This window comes from Aphelocoma coerulescens, unplaced genomic scaffold, assembly GCF_041296385.1.
Source record: "Aphelocoma coerulescens isolate FSJ_1873_10779 unplaced genomic scaffold, UR_Acoe_1.0 HiC_scaffold_93, whole genome shotgun sequence".
Classification (NCBI taxonomy): Eukaryota; Metazoa; Chordata; class Aves; order Passeriformes; family Corvidae; genus Aphelocoma; species Aphelocoma coerulescens.
Window position 1 is genome coordinate 1,065,293 of NW_027184075.1, and position 16,506 is coordinate 1,081,798.

Sequence of the window (16,506 nt, forward strand, 5' to 3'; positions counted from 1 at the left end):
TGGGCAATTCAAAATAGGTGAATACACATTACAACTACAGCTGAAGTTGTTGCGTAGGCAGATTGAAGAGGAAAGGATTTCATCTTCATCACTCTCCTTCTTTCTTGTTTTGACAGAATTAAGAACTTGTAAAAAATCTGATATCACTGATGCTCACCACTCTTCCAATTAGACTACGCTCACTTAGGCAACGAAGTCCAGAGCTTCGGATATCTCCCGCTTCTGCCCTAGGAATTGCTTCCAGTGCTGTACCTTTGCTCCAGCTGCGAAACCAAACCAGCAGAACCAAGGAAGTTCTCTCTGAATGAACCATTGCTCTTGAAGGCTACAACGGTAGTCATGGCAGTGAACACTGCTCTTCACTGGGCCATTCCTCTGAAAAAAAACCATGCACCACCTCTCAACCTAAACCGTTAAGCCTCCTGCTGATGCTGACTGACAAAGCGTCCAACTGCACTTAGATTCCAACAGCTACTTCCAATGACCTGTCAACAGAGCTTTGCAGACTTGCAACAGAGCAACAAACTAAAGGGGCTATGTTTCATGGCTGTTTTTCAAACATCATTGACTTATGTCCCTTTGCCAGCTTAAGTGAAGGTGGCCCATCCACCTTGGTCAAAATCAGCAGAATTTTGGCCCAATTTGTTGTTACGCAACACATCATGACACAATCTCTTGGTGTTGATGCAAAATTCCCACTGAAGTGCATGTCGTTACATGACTTAAGGCTACCTACTCACAGAGTGTCCACTCCACTGCCACACCCATTTTCTGGCCACCTTGAAATGACTGAGCTGTCTTACTGTTCCCAACATTCCTCAGGGGTACGTGACCACCATAGCCTCCCTTCTGAAGTTTAGGAACCTAAGTAGTACTAGCAATAGCAGTTTATCCAAAATCCATTTGCTCCATCAACAAACTCCGAGCAAGCGCTGAGAATTAGTTTCAAGACTTCTACATATATTTACAGGGAGCTTTTTGTTTGCTTGTTTGTTTTTAAAGCAGATGGAGTAGTGCGATGTTTCCCTGAGGCTACCAGGGCTGCGAGGCAGGCAGGCAGAGCCCTGGCATGGGTGGCACAGGGGACCCCGGGCGCTGACGGCTGCCACCAGCGCAGGCCAGCTCGGAACTGGCAGGCAGGGCTGCACCCCGCGTCTGCCACAACAGCTGCAGCTTCTGCAGCCTGAAACACAGCTGGCTCAGGGGTTCAAATTAAGAGCCAAAACCTTTTGCTGCTCAATTTGGGGCAGAGAAAGGTCATCACTTCTAGCATGGCATAAGCCTGCCACTACATTTCTGTGAAGGAAAATCACCTTGTTAGAGTGAAACTCCTGAGTAAAATACTGAAGCGCTTTCAGATTCGTATTATCTGACATTTCTGTGACCTTCTTTTATACCTGCATTGTTTCCTACTGCTGGTTTTGGGCACAAGTTCTGTGTACACTATTCTGGAAACAAAAAAATAACCCAAAACCAACACCCACTCCTCCCCCACCATCACTCCTTCCCCAGCCCCAAGCCTAACAAAACCAGCCTGCAGAATGTGCAGGATTTCAAATGAGAACAAGCATAGATGGGACATCAAAAGATGGATTCTCCTTAGACATTTGTGCATGCAGTGCTCTGCAATCAACTCCTAAATTCTACTCCTCGTACACCAAATATTTGTCTTGGGAACTCCTTGTTCTCCATTCCAACCCTTCTGAGAGGGTAATCGAGGAGTTACTCTACATATTTTAAGCACATGTTGCACTAGTCAAATCCAATGCACAGCATTACTTGACTAACTGAGGCGGTGGCAAGGTCAATTAAGACCTGTTCATGTCTTAATTTGGAGCTCTTCCAACTGCTTGAAAAGTGAAGCCTTGGACGTTGAAGGTTCAGACTAAGGAGAATCCAAAATGTGGATAGCATCTCCCTTCTGCTGGAAGCCTTGAAGTTCACCACTGCAGTCTGCAGCCTACACAGATCATGTGAGTATTGTAAAAGTTCTCCAAGGAAGAGCAAGAACGAGGCTAATGCATGCACACAAACGCTGATCAAAAGCACTTGATGCTCTTGGACAAAAATAGGGAACCTTCACTTTTGGAAAGACAAGGTGACTATGGTTGTCTCTACAGTACTAGTAGGAAAATATCCCTGAAGTTTTGCAAAACCTCTTTTCAGGGGTTTGTTAACTTCATCTTTGTTAAGAACTGGGGAACACAGGGAGACCTGTCACTTTTTTTGCAGAATGCCATAGAAACTGCTACACTCACTTCAACAACAGTCCAAGTAACCTTCTCTGCAAATACTGACCATTTGCAGTTCTGGTTGATACAAAACCCCATTACCTAAGAAAGGAACAACTCGGCAAGCAGTTTGCAAAGATGAACAACTTAGCACGACTGCGGCTGATGACATGCCCTGACCTTTTTTGCCTTCAGCTATGGGTGCCGTACCCTCCTACCCTCACACATGCCACTCAAAGCTCCTTGCGTGGAGCTCTCGCACCACCTATGACAGCAACTGTGCCAAGCCGCCACCCTTCTTCAGTACCATCGCACCTACCACAAGGTAGCTGAATCAGAGGGAAAAGGAGGTCGCCAATGGAGGGAAGTTGTACCCCCTGACAGCTAAGCTCCAACTACGGTGTCGCTTATGTCCTTCCCAGGACGGGCGGGAAAACGCCTCGGCGCAGCGCAGCGCTGGCCGGGAGCGGCCGGCACGGCACCGAGCGCGCTCCCCACTTCCCTCCCGCCCGCGCCGCTGCGGAGACCCCGGGTTCGCCGGAATCGGCCACATGCTGCACGGAGGGCAGCGCGGCAAAGGCGGCCTCCCCTCGTCGCCCGGGGAAGGCCGGCCTCGGATCCCCGCTCTCTCCACCGGCACGGGCAGTGCCAGCAGCCTCTCGCTGTGGCCGCCGCTGGCCGAAAGCCTCGCCGCGCACCGCCCGGCCGGCCCCGCCGCTCCGCGGGGTCACACGGCACCTGCCGTGGGCGGCCGCCGAGCGACAGGAAGCAGAAGCGCTCACCGCCGCGCCGCTCGCCGCCCCGCCCGGGCGCTCCTCTCCTCGCGCTACCACGATGGCGCCTGCCCGCCCCGCCTTCCCCGTCGCCTGCGGCGCAACGCGGCTGCTCCGAGCCACGCAGCACGCGTGCGGCCGGGCCCTGCCGAGCTGCCGGCGGAGCCGGGGCACAGCCCGGGCGGGAGAGCTTCCGGCGAGGCTGGGCGGGCGGCGAGCGCGGCCGAGCGTGAGCGCGCCCAGGCGGGCGGCGGGCGGCGGCGCGATGGAGAGCTAGATGGAGGCGGCAGCACCGCGCGGCATAAAATAGCTGATCGTCCGGCAGCCGCCCGCTCCGCAGCCCCTCGGCTGCTGTCGAGAAGGGCCCCAGCCCTGGCCGCGCCGGTGGCGAGGCGGCTCCGCAGCCCGCGGGCAGCCCTGGCGGGGCAGGGGAGCACTGCGGGCAGCCCCGGGGCCGCGCAGCCGTCTGCAACGCGCGGTGGGAGCCGCTGGGAACTATTTTACACGTCCCGGGGGGCTGGAGAGGAGCACGGAGACCACGCGGCAGGTCGCTGCCGTTAGGGAAAATTAATCCACGATGCCTGAGGTTTATATCCGAAAAGGAGACAGAGGAGTCCTGCAACATTCTTCGACTACAGGGAGAGTCCATGGGGCTTTTCCCATGGCGTCTGTCAAACGGTTGCGGGATGCAGCCCCCTTTTGATGCCAAGTTCCCGGCCACAGCACCCTCTTCCTTTTCCCCACTGGCTGAGGTATTCGGGAGATACAGACTTCCGGAACTGCCTACTCTATGCGCCCCCCTCTAATATGCACCCCCCTCTTGGCATCGAGAAGAAAGAAAAGAACCCCATTCCTAATGCTCTTAAGTCTTTGTTGCCTTGCTCTAGGTTCAGGAATTTAACACGGCCTTGATTAATCAACAGTCTCTGATGATTAGTAACAGTTCTAGAGAACTCCTAGTTTCTTCTGTTACTTCACTAGCCATAACTTCCTAGCCTTGTCTACAGGCCGATTCACACGGTCTCTTTGTAAAGACTCATCCATCTCATTCCTTTTAATCCCTCCTCTTTTTATTTGCTCTGTATTTGTCTTTACAAACCTTAATTACCATGGATTTAATTTTTTCTTCTGGAGTCTTCTTGGGTTTTGCTATTATTTGCAGTGACATCCTTTTCTGTCCTTTTGTAGTCATTTCTGGATCAGGTAGGCATGGCTGCTAGCGGCATCCCCTTGAGCACCTGCTGAAAGAGCTGCAGCCAGCATGGTGTCACACATGGTAAAAAGATGAGAGTTGCTATAGCATATAAGAGGAGGAATCGTATTCATTTAGCCCAGAGCTGGCCAGTTAACCATGAAAACATGTCCCATCCCCATCCTTTCAACATTTGGACAGGTCCACGAGCTGACGTTATTTCCTTTGTTATTTGTTTGACCACTTTTCCGCTGTCATCTGCTTGCAAACAGCAGCTCGAGTCATTTAATTTCCCACAAACTCCTCCTTCTTCTGCTAACAGATAATCTAATACCATCCAATGTTGAATTACCGCTTTCCTCATTTAAGTGGGTTGCTCAGCAAAAAGGTCAAGCGCTGTGGCTGGCTGGTTGGTAATTATTTCTGAGACAGCTTGTAACCTAATTATCTCCTTCAAATGATAAATGGGTTCCCAGGCATCTGGGATTAATTCCTTAGGTTTCCAAGGGGCTGGTCCATCGTGTTGGGTAACTTGTTCTGTTGGCCGTTCATCATTTCCCCGTTTTGGGGTGCTCCCTCCAGCCAGGGCTGCATCAGCTGACTGCTTTTCTCTAATTAAATCATCACAGATTTTGATTCCTAAGCGATTTCCCAGAACTTGTAGTAGCAAAAAGAACAACAGTCTACTAAATATACCATATCCCTGACCAGTTTGGAGGTAACCTGAGCTAAGCATGTTGGCCACAAATCCAATACTGTCCTTTCAAAGCCCGTGTTCCATTAGCAAAGGAACCTACCCATGGTCATCAATTGGTGGCTCAAAATACAGCAGGATTCCCGGGCCTAACGGTCCTCCAACAAGAGTTGCCCCACCATAAGGGTCCCAGCATTTCCAAGCTCCCGCACAGGGTTCCCACCTACATTTACATCTGCAAGCTGCTTGGTTGGATTTGGAGCAGAACTCACTAAAAGGCTTTGAGTTCCAATCCGGTGTGGCCATTCCCACTGATAATCACAAACAACATGTCTTCTACTTGTGGAATTTTTGTGGGGACTGCTCAAAAACAGGTGGTCAAAAAAACCCCTTGTCCCTCCCCATTGCTTTACAGGCTTCCAAATATTTTTGGTAAGTGTGATAAGAACGCCTTACGCAGCTACTGTTAGTGAGCCGAACAGGTATTTGATTGCATTTGCCTTGATATTTGGAACAATTGGAAGGAGGGCAATTGGGGGTCCAAACCCAGTTGTTCAAGCCCAGAGGGAAAGTCAATTGACAATTGCCTTTTCCTACAAAGACACGCCCTATCCTATTTAGGCAATAAGTGCCTGTTGGAGAAGAATGAAGTGGCCATGAACTTCCTTCTTTGGCCCCAAATCCCATCCCACTGTGGCCCTCACATTGACCCACCATTTAGGTTCAGCTGGGCTAGCCAACTATGGCCACTCTTCAGATCCTCCTGGCCTTCCACAGAGCCAGCAATTGCTAAGGTTAAAAACTTTTGCTACTTCTTCTCCTAAGGCTGCAAATTGATTCTCCCACTCCTGGCCTAAACTCAGCTGACCATATCAAAGTAGAATTAGTAAGGAAAATGTTTTAATAGTGTCATCTAATTAGCTAGTCTAATTTTCCCGTTGTCTTCTGCAGCACCTGTGGCAATTGAAGACACAGAAACCACTTAACGTAACAAAATGGCCACAAGTATTAGCCCCCAAGTGAGTGGAGATTCTAGAGGAGGGATGCCTTTACAGTCTATTTCAGCAGACGGTCTGAAGGTAGGACTGCGGGGCTTCTTCCGATGTCGAAGCACTGCCTACTGCTCCGGCCCACTCCTGCAGAGTGTCAGTCACGGCCTCCCGGCCTTCTCCTCCAGCTGAGATGTGCAAATCTCTGAGGCTTCAGAGACCTTGACCCGAGAGTGATGGGTTCACCTGTGTTCAGCTTACTTGACGGCTGTTTCTGTCGTCAGTGACACTTGGAATGGGCCACACCATTTCACCAGCACTGGCGCTTCTTTCTACTCCTTAACTAGGACTCAATCTCCTGGTTGGATGTTAAAAGCAGCAAAGTCCAAAGGCCGGGCTTGCGCCAGCTGAGCTTCCTGTTGAAGGGGTTTCACAAGAAGCAGGATCCTGGCCACAGATGGTTTTAAAAATGCATCACTTGCCTCTACCCCCCCACTAGGTGGAGACTTACCAGGGCAATTGCAAACAACGATTGAAAGGGAGATAACTGAATCTCTCTTCTGGGTTGGGCCCTCATTCTCACCAAAGCCAATGTCCAAAGCCCTACCCATGGCATCTTGGTTTCTATTACCAGCTTCAAAAGGTGTTTATTTCTCTCTTCATTGTTTTCTACCCGAGCCGAGCTCTGGGGGTGCCAGGGCCTATGGAGGTTCCATTGTGTTCCTAAAGAAGCCAAAACCCCTTGAAGGATCTTTCCTGCAAAATGAGTTCCCCTATCTGAATCTATTGCTTCTACAATGCTGTATCTTGGAATGATTTGTTCCAAAAATGCCTTAAGAACTGATCCTGTCATTACTGAAGTAGTTGGAAATACTTCTGGCCACCTTGCTAGCTGACATACGATTACCAGAAGATATTAAGCCTTGCCACTTGGGGCATCTCCGGAAAATCCACCTGGCATCTTTGGAAGGGCCATGCAGCCCAAGGCCTCCCTCCTCTAGCAAGTTACTTTGTAACTTGGCTGTTGGCTTTAGCACAGATCAAGCAACCTTCAACAGCTCCTTTTGCCAGTCTAAAAAGACCCCCAGCAACATACATCATGAGATAGGCTTCTGCCAATCCTCAGGAAGTGCAAGGACTCTCTTAATGGAGTTGCTTTAATATTGGTAGGGCCAAAGGTTCTGGTATCTCTTGTTTGCCATCCCTTGGAAACCAATTCTTGCCTTTTTTCTCTGCCACACGACTTTTAACTGTATGTCAAACTGCTGTGGTAGAAAAGACAGCTTCCTGGGCAGTGATGGAGTCACGGGGAGCAAAGGGGGCATCTTGGAGAGTTCTGGCAGAAGTGTGGCTGAGTTTCTTCATCCACCAAAAAGGAGACAGAGGAGTCCTGTAACATTCTTCAACTCCAGGGAGAGGCCATGGGGCTTTTGCCATGGAGTCTCTCAAATGATTGCGGGAAGCAGCCCCCTTCTGATGTTAAGTTCCTGGCAACAGCACCCTCTGAGGTACTCGGGAATTACAGACTTCCGGAACTGCCTACTCTATGCCCCCCTCTAATATGCACTCCCCTTTTGGAATGGAAAAGGAAGAAAACCAAACTATTCCTAATGCTGGGAAGTCTTTGCTGCCTTGCTCTAGGTTTGGGAATTTAGCAGGGCCTTGGCTGAGCAACAGTCTCTGTTGATTAGTAACAGTTTCTAGAACGAATACTTTCTTCTGTTACTTCCCTCCCTGTAAATTCCTAGCCTTGTCTAAGGAGAGATTCACACGGTCTCTTTGTAAAGACACATCTATCTTACTCCTTTCACTCCCACACCTTCCTTGCGGTGGAACGGCTCTCCCCGGCACAGCACCCGGCACAAAACCCCCGTATACGCACACACACACCTGCACTTACCCTGCACTCCACTGCACACACACACACACACACACCTCCCGCACACTAACACCCCCTCCACATCCCCACCATGCTACTTGCAGTGGCCCCGCCCCTGCCATCCCCACCGGCTGGCAGCACCCACTCCTCGCATGCTTCCCCATGCCTTGCATTTCCTTGCTGCCCCCTCTGTAGCCTTCCCTCAACCTGCCTTTTCTCCCCTGCCTTGCACTGACTTGCTCACCCATCCCCCACCTGACTTCCTTTCACATTCGTCTAGGTCTGGCCTCATCTTTCCTTTTCCTTCTAGGACCCTCATTGCCTTGCCTCGCCTCGCAAAGCCACCACTTGCCTTGCCTTGCCCTTGAACCCCTCCCTTGCCTTGCATGACCTTGCTCACCCCTCCCCCACCTGGAATTCAACACCCCTTTTCAATGACATTTCTGGGCCTTGCCCTGCCCTTTCTGCTCCTCCGAGGAATCTCAAAGCTCTCAAGCATCTCCGGTGTTTCAGGATCCCATGAGAGGAAGACCAGGGGAGGACGCATGTTGCCACACTCATCTCTGTGGGCAGCCTTTGTCTGGGAGCAATCCTTGCATGTCTTGAACCTTGGAGGGGCAATTCACATTTTGCCCTTGAGCTCGGGGACCAGAAAGAGAGTTCTTTTGCATACAAGGGAAAGCAGGTAGCTCAAGTCTTTTAGGTACAGAGGAGAGATGACCCACGCGGGATCAAGGCCACACAGAGCACTTGGTCCTGGCCACTTTTGTGTACCAGCAGTCCTTGAATGTACTTCTCACCTGCCTTGCCTGGCCTTGCCTTGGCAACACAACACTTGCCTTGCCTTGCCCTGCTAGCCCTCTGGAGCCTTGCATTCCTTTGCACGGCCATGCCCAGCACATGACCTGCCTACTGTTTTCCTCCAGGGCCTTGGCTTGCTGAGCCCTTCCTGTTTCTGCCTGGCCTTCCCATCAGTGGCCCTTCCTTCCTACAGCCAGCCTTGCCTCTAACTTCTGGACCTTCTCTTGTCTACCACTCCATTTGCTTTCCCCTCACTGCTCTGGCCTTGCCTACCTCTCCCTTGACTTGCCCACAATTGCCTGCACTCGGTTTGCAGCGCCTTGCCTGCATGGAAGGCAAGGGAAAGAGTGGTAGGCCGGGCAAAGCAAAGCCAGCAAGTTGTAGGCAGTGCGAGGCAAGGCAGACGTAGGCAAAGGAAGCAGAGCAAGGGTACCTTAAGAAGAACTAGACAAGGCAAGGCCAAGAGACTCGGAGTGCCTTTCCTTGGGAAGGCAAGGACATAGTGCCAGTGTTGCTGGAGCAGATGTTAAGGTACTGTGGGGAGGAATAGTCCAGCAAGACATTTCTCTTCTGGCCCCTGTGCGTGTGGGGGCAATTGTTGGACATATTCAATACTGGAGGCGGATCAGTCGCTGGATGTGTTGTATTTTGCAGGAGGGGATGCCGTTTCTTTGGAGATGGGCTTGTAGTTGCTCTCTTTGGCAAGGAAGGCAGGTTTGGATGTGCACATCAGGTACTCCTAGGGATTTTAAAGGCTTTTCCCAACAGGCAGAGCTCTCTCTGGGTTCGAGCTGTTGAGCTGTCGGTGGGAATGCAAAGGCCAAGCTCTTAAGCTATTTGTCCTGGTGCCTTCAGTGTGTGAGCAGTCCCTGGTGCCGTTGCCTTTGGATCCTGACTCTGGGAGAGGGAAGGCTTAGGATGGTACCTAGAGCTGAGAAGGAGAGTGCTGAGAACAGCGTGTGTGCTGCTAGTTTGAGGGGTGCAGGTGAAGTTGTAGGCAGCAAGATCTTCCTCAGCTGGCACTGTTTTGAGCCCTGTTTTTGCCAGATGGTTTCAAGCTGGTGGGCGGAATCTGCGAGAGGGAAAAGATTTGTTTGGGCCAAAGAGGTGTGGTGTAAAGAAGAGTGTGCTCTTGGAAGGGGAAGATGAGGGCAACCTTTTTGTCCTGACACCGTTGATTTGAGTGCAGGGCCGTTTGCAAGTTGCCTCTGTCTGCCCTTGGGGTGGTTTCGAGCTGGGCCAGGTGCTTGGCCTTCTTTTGCAAGTCTGCAGCGCCGTCGTGTGGTTGTTTCCATGAGCGCTGACAGTGCCCGGCAAAAAGCGCTTGGCTGGCGCGGCCCCAGTCGTGTGGAAGCAGTTGGTGGAAGAGCTCCGCTGTGCATCCTGCCTCTTGGAGACATAAAAGGATGTAACCCTGCGCGTAGCGGGGAAGCAAGACGAATCTTTTCATTGTTGGCTGAGCAGTTTCTACGCGGCAAAAGTAAAGGCAGTTTCAGCACGGCCTCTTTCTTTCAGAACCTTTTCTGTGCCATCATGAACATGCTCAACATGCCACTCGCACCCGCTGAACTGCATCAAAGGCTCTGGAGATAGGCACTTTCCTTCAAGCTCTCTGTAGCATCGTACCCTCCACCTCTGGCGGATCCCAAAGCCCTTCCAAACATCCAGCAGCTGCACGCAGAGAACAAGTGCTAGAACAAGGCGTTGGCCTTCCTAGTCCTTTTAAAGTCTGTGAACTAGGCGAAACATTCCAGTGAGCAGCACTTTCCTTCGCAACTATATCTAGAGCATCATCACATTCTCTCCAAGTGGGTAAGTCCACCCTTGCAGCGCAGCGTTTGCAGCCACAGTTCGGACTGAGAGATAGGCCAGGTGAGAAAGCATTTCTTGACTATCCCTCTTCTCTGGAAGACTTGATACTCGCAGCGCGACCACGTCCACACACCTTCAGTGTGGCCAGGTTCAAGCAGCTAGAGCTCCCAGAGATGGGAGAGTCAGGAGAGAAGACGTTCCAAAAGTACCGTGTACTTACAGCAGCATTAAAACTGTGCACAGCAGTCTGCAGCACTGTAGACTGCGGCTTCTCCGACAGACGAGCCATCCCATTGTTGCCTCTCGCAGCCTGCTTGCTAGCTGCTCTCCTGAAGAAAAGAACTAGAAGAAAAAGCCAATGCTGGGCTGCACCTTCCCCTTGCCTTACGTAAAGCCACCTAAACTCCCCGCTGCACTCTCTACTTCCCCTCTCCTTGGAAGCGACCACTGTGTTTGCTGCATCTCGAAGCCTAAAGTTAAGCGCCAAAGTTTCCAAGGATGGTTGGAAGAGGGATAAGTAGTAGCACAAGGAAGTAGTTGTCGTTGAACTTCCTCCTTCTCAATGCTAACGTGAATTGGGCAGGCAGGCGAGTGCCAGCCATGCTCCTTTCTCAGTTTGTACGCTGCGGACACCAGCCCGGTGCTCTGCGCCTTCGTTCGGCCTCTTTAGTACCCATGTCGCTCTTTCATTCAGCCGGAGTCGAAGCGTCGTCTACTTCTCGCCCAGAGAGCACGGTGCCGGCAGCGAAATGCCCCAGCCGACTGCTTCTGCTGACACGCGCCTGGTCTATGCACTTTCCCTCGCAGCGACATACAGCAGCACTTTCGGTCTTTCTTGTCGTCCAAATGTAAAGGGAAAGATTCTCTGCTATGTCCCGCCCAGAGAACAGTTTTAGGTCAACCAGCACGCCCAGAGCTTGCCCTCGACGCGTGGAAACTTGTGTTTGCACCACATTCAAGTGGCTGCCGTCTTTCCTTTACAGCCTGCAGAGCACCGTCAGACCGCCGTGCTCTCTGCACCTGCCTTCTCAGTTCTAAGTACTACCGCGCCTCTTACAGCCTTGCAGGAAGCAAAGACACGGGTCGTCATCTCGCAGAGAAGAACGTGGAAGGACGAAAAGATGATCTTCCTTTCTCCTGCTTCTTGCCTGAATTGTGGTGCTGTATTGAAAGTCTTGGCTAGCGAAAAGCTCATCCAGCAAGTGCCTCATTCCTGACGCATCTCGCTGAGCGAGAGTTTCACGAAGAGTTTAGACTCTGGAAACAGCAAGAAAATGATTGTACGTCGAGCTGAGGAAAATCCGTGCACAGCACACTGTGGATGCGTGCAGTGTTCGCGCTGAAGAGCGCCAAAACGCAAAGCCATCGCTGGGCTTCAGTTTTGTCCAGACCGCAGAAGGCAAAGAACGAAGCAACTGGGCACCGCGTTAACGTACTCAGTGGACCGAATTTCAAATGTCCAGCCAAAAGCTGCTTCATAAGCAGATTCAGCTGAGAATGCTCTGGCTGCTTCACAAAGTAAGGCGCAGCCGTTTCCATTCATCACACTACCTGGCCAGAAGCAGTATCCTACACCTTCAATGCTGCAGCGTCCATGCAGCTGGAGCACACGCAGTAGGACGCGTCCAGATAGAAGGCGGTCTTCAAGTACCCCCCTCCTCCAAGCAGCCTTGAAACTGAGCACAACACACTGCGGCTCGGGAGCTTCCTTCTCAGATAGACGTGCCGTCACGTTATTCACTCTCGCAGCTCCGTTGCCCACTTGCAGCAGCTGCTACCAAAGCAAAATGCTCCAGAAGTAAAAAGCACTGCCGGGCTGCGCTTTCCCTTGCCTCACGTAAAGCACCATAAACTGTCCGCTGTGCTCTGTATTTCCATTCTCCGCCGCATCTACCACTGTTATCTCTGCATCTCGAAGCATAAAGCTCGGCACAATTCCTCCCAGGGAACGCTGGAAGAGAAATAGGCAGCAGCACAAGTAGCTGCAAGTGGAACTTTCTGTTTTAAAACGCTAACGTGAATCCGGAAACAAGCGAGTGACAGCCAGGCTTCCTCTTGCAGCCTGTGCGATGCACACACCAGCTCGGTGCTCTGCCCTCATTCTTTAATGCTCTTCGTACCATGTCGCGCTTTCATTCTGCCGGAGTCGAAGCGTCGTCTACTTCTCGCCCAGAGAGCACGGTGCCAGCGGAGAAACGCTCCAGAAAAACGCTCCAGGCTGCTGATTCTTCCCAAACACACCAGGGCTATGCACTTTCCCTCGCAGCGCTAAGTAGCATCACATTCTGTTTGCGTTGGAGCCGGAATGCAAAGGGAAAGATTCTCGGTTACGTCTCACTCAGCGCCCAGTTTTAGGTCACCAAGCTTACCCGGAGCTTACCCGCGACGCGTGGAAATTGGTATTTGCACCACATTCAAGTGGTAGCTTTCTTTCCTTTAAGCCTGCAGAGCGCCGTCAGATCGCGGTGCTCTCTGCACCTGCCTTCTCCCTTCCAAGTACCACCGCGCACCTTACAGCCTTGCAGGAAGCAAAGACGTGGAGAGATGTCTCGCAGAGAAGATCGTGCAAAGACGAAAAGATGTTCTTCTTTGCTTTTCCTCGTCGCCCAGATTGTGGTGCTCTACTGAAAGCGTGGGCTAACGAATGGCTAATCTAGCATGTGCTTCCCTTCTAATGCATTTCGCTGAGCGAGAGCTGAGGAAAATCCTTGCACTGTACACTATGGATGCGTGCAGTAGACACGCAGAAGAGCGGCACAGCTCATAACCATCGCACACTCCAGCCCAGAGCTCTGGGGCTGCGTTCTTCTCAATTTCCGGCGCTGGACAGAACTGAGACATTGAGCTTTGGCTCCCTTTAGTGTGTGTACTGCACGCATCCAGAGCGCGCTGTGCACAGATTCTCCTCAGCGCTACGTGCAAGCACAGACTTTCTGCTTCGCAGAGCCCAACTGTCCGCCGAAGCTCTCGCTCAGAGAAATGTGTCAGGAGAGAAGCACTTGCTGGATTAGCCTTACACTGGCCAACAGTTCCAAAGAAGCACCATAGTCTTCTTGCGAGAAAGGATAATAAAACACATGTATTGTCCCAGCAAAGTTCTCTGTGCTAGCCGAAGCCGAGAATCTTTCCCTTAAGATTAAGACCACAACGCAGACAGCATTTTGTGCTACTTAACGCTGAGAGGGATAGCCCAGGCGTGTTTCGGCAGAGGCAGAAGCCCGGAGTGTTTCTCTGCCGGCACTGTGCTCTCAGGCGAGAAGTAGACGACGCTTCGACTCCGGCAGAATGAAAAGCGCGACATGGTACGAAGAGCATACGAATGAGGGCGCAGAGCACCGAGCTGGTGTGCGCATCGCACAGGCTGCAAGAAGAAGCGTGGCTGCCGCTCGCTTCTTTGCGGATTCACATTAGCAGTTGAAAACAAAAGTTCCACTTGCAGCTACTTGTGCTGCTACCTATTTCTCTTCCAGCTTTCCCTGGGAAGAATTGTGCCGAGCTTTATGCTTCGAGATGCAGAGATGACAGTGGTAGATGCGGCGGAGAAGGGAAATACAGAGTACAGCGGACAGTTTATGGTGCTTCACGTGCGGCAAGGCGCAAGTACAGCCCGGCAGTGCTTTTTACTTCTGGAGCATTTTGCTTTGGTAGCAGCTGCTGCAAGTGGGCAACGGAGCTGCGAGAGTGAATAACGTGACGGCACGTCTATCTGAGAAGGAAGCTCCCGAGCCGCAGTGTGTTGTGCTCAGTTTCAAGGCTGCTTGGAGGAGGGGGGTACTTGAAGAACGCCGTCTATCTGGACGCGTCCTTCTTGGTGTGCTCCAGCTGCATGGACTCTGCAGCATTGAAGGTGTAAGAAACTTCTTCTGGCCTGATAGTGTGATAGAGTGCAACGGCTACGCCTTACTTTGTGAAGCAGCCAGAGCATTCTCAGCTGAATCTGCTTATGAAGCAGCTTTTGGCTGAACAGTTGAAATTCGGTCCACTGAGTACGTTAACGCGGTGCCCAGCTGCTTCGTTCTTCGTCTTCTGCGGTCTGGACAGAACTGAAGCCCAGCGATGGCTTTGAGTTTTGCCGCTCTTCAGCATGTGTACTGCACGCATCCGCAGTGTGCTGTGCAAGGATTTTCCTCAGCTCTCCCTCAGCGAAATGCATCAGGTGAGAAACACTTGCTGGATTAGCCTTTCGCTGGCCATGGCTTTCAGTACAGCACCACAATCTGGGCGACGAGGAGGAGCAATGAAGAACATCTTTTCGTCTTTGCACGTTCTTCTCTGCGAGACGACTATCCGCGCCTTTGCTTCCTGCAAGGCTGTATTGTGCGCAGTGGTACTTGGAAGGGAGAAGGCAGGTGCAGAGAGCACCGCGATCTGACGGCGCTCTGCAGGCTGTAAAGGAAAGAGGGCTGCCACTGGAATGTGTGCAAACACAAGTTTCCACGAGTCGCGGGCAAGCTCTGGGCGTGCTTGTTGACCTAAAACTGTTCTCTGTGCCCGACATTGCTGAGAATCTTTCCCTTTACATTTGGACGACAAGAAAAGACCGAAAGTGCTGCTGTATGTCGCTGCGAGAAAAGTGCATAGCCCTGGTGTGTTTCGGAAGGGCAGTCGGCTGGGGCATTTCTCTTCCGGCACCGTGCTCTCCGGGCGAGAAGTAGACGACGCTTCGACTCCGGCAGAATGAAAAGCGCGACATGGTACGAAGAGCATACGAATGAGGGCGCAGAGCACCGAGCTGGTGTGCGCATCGCACAGGCTGCAAGAAGAAGCGTGGCTGCCGCTCGCTTCTTTGCGGATTCACGTTAGCAGTTGAAAACAAAAGTTCCACTTGCAGCTACTTGTGCTGCTACCTATTTCTCTTCCAGCTTTCCCTGGGAAGAATTGTGCCGAGCTTTATGCTTCGAGATGCAGAGATGACAGTGGTAGATGCAGCGGAGAATGGAAATAAAGAGTGCAGCGGACAGTTTACAGTGCTTTACGTGAGGCAAAGGAAAAGGTTTGCTCAGCAGTGCTTTTTACTTCTGGAGCATTTTGCTTTGGTAGCACCTGCTGCTAGTGGGCAACGGAGCTGCGAGAGTGAATAACGTGACGGCACGTCTATCTGAGAAGGAAGCTCCCGAGCCGCAGTGTATTGTGCTCAGTTTCAAGGCTGCTTGGAGGAGGGGGGTACTTGAAGAACGCCGTCTATCTGGACGCGTCCTACTGCGTGTGCTCCAGCTGCATGGACTCTGCAGCATTGAAGGTGTAAGAAACTTCTTCTGGCCTGATAGTGTGATAGAGTGCAACGGCTACGCCTTACTTTGTGAACCAGCCAGAGCATTCTCAGCTGAATCTGCTTGTGAAGCAGCTCTTGGCTGAACATTTGAAATTCGGTCCACTGAGTACGTTAACGCGGTGCCCAGCTGCTTCGTTCTTCGCCTTCTGCCGTCTGGACAGAACTGAAGCCCAGCGATTGCTTTTAGCTGTGGCTCTCTTCAGCATGTGTACTGCACGCATCCGCAGTGTGCTGTGCAAGGATTTTCCTCAGCTCTCCCTCAGCGAAATGCATCAGGTGAGAAACACTTGCTGGATCAGCCTTTCGCTGGCCAAGGCTTTTAATACAGCACCACAATATGGGCGACGAGGAGAAAGGAAGAACATCTTTTCGTCCTGGCACGTTCTTCTGAGCGACATGACTATCCGCGTGTTTGCTTCCTGCAAAGCTGTATTGTGCGCGGCGGTATTGGGACTGAGAAGGCAGGTGCAGAGAGCACCGGGATCTGACGGCGTTCTGCAGCCTGTAAAGGAAAGACGGCTACCACTTGAATGTGGTGCAAACACAAGTTTCCACGCGTCGAGGACAAGCTCTGGGCGTGCTGGTTGACCTAAAACTGTTCTCTGGGCGGGACATAGCAGAGAATCTTTCCCTTTACATTTGGACGACAAGAAAGACCGAAAGTGCTGCTGTATGTCGCTGCGAGGGAAAGTGCATAGACCAGGCGTGTGTCGGCAGAAGCAGTCGGCTGGGGCATTTCGCTGCCGGCACCGTGCTCTCTGGGCGAGAAGTAGACGACGCTTCGACTCCGGCTGAATGAAAGAGCGACATGGGTACTAAAGAGGCCGAACGAAGGCGCAGAGCACCGGACTCGTGTCCGCAGC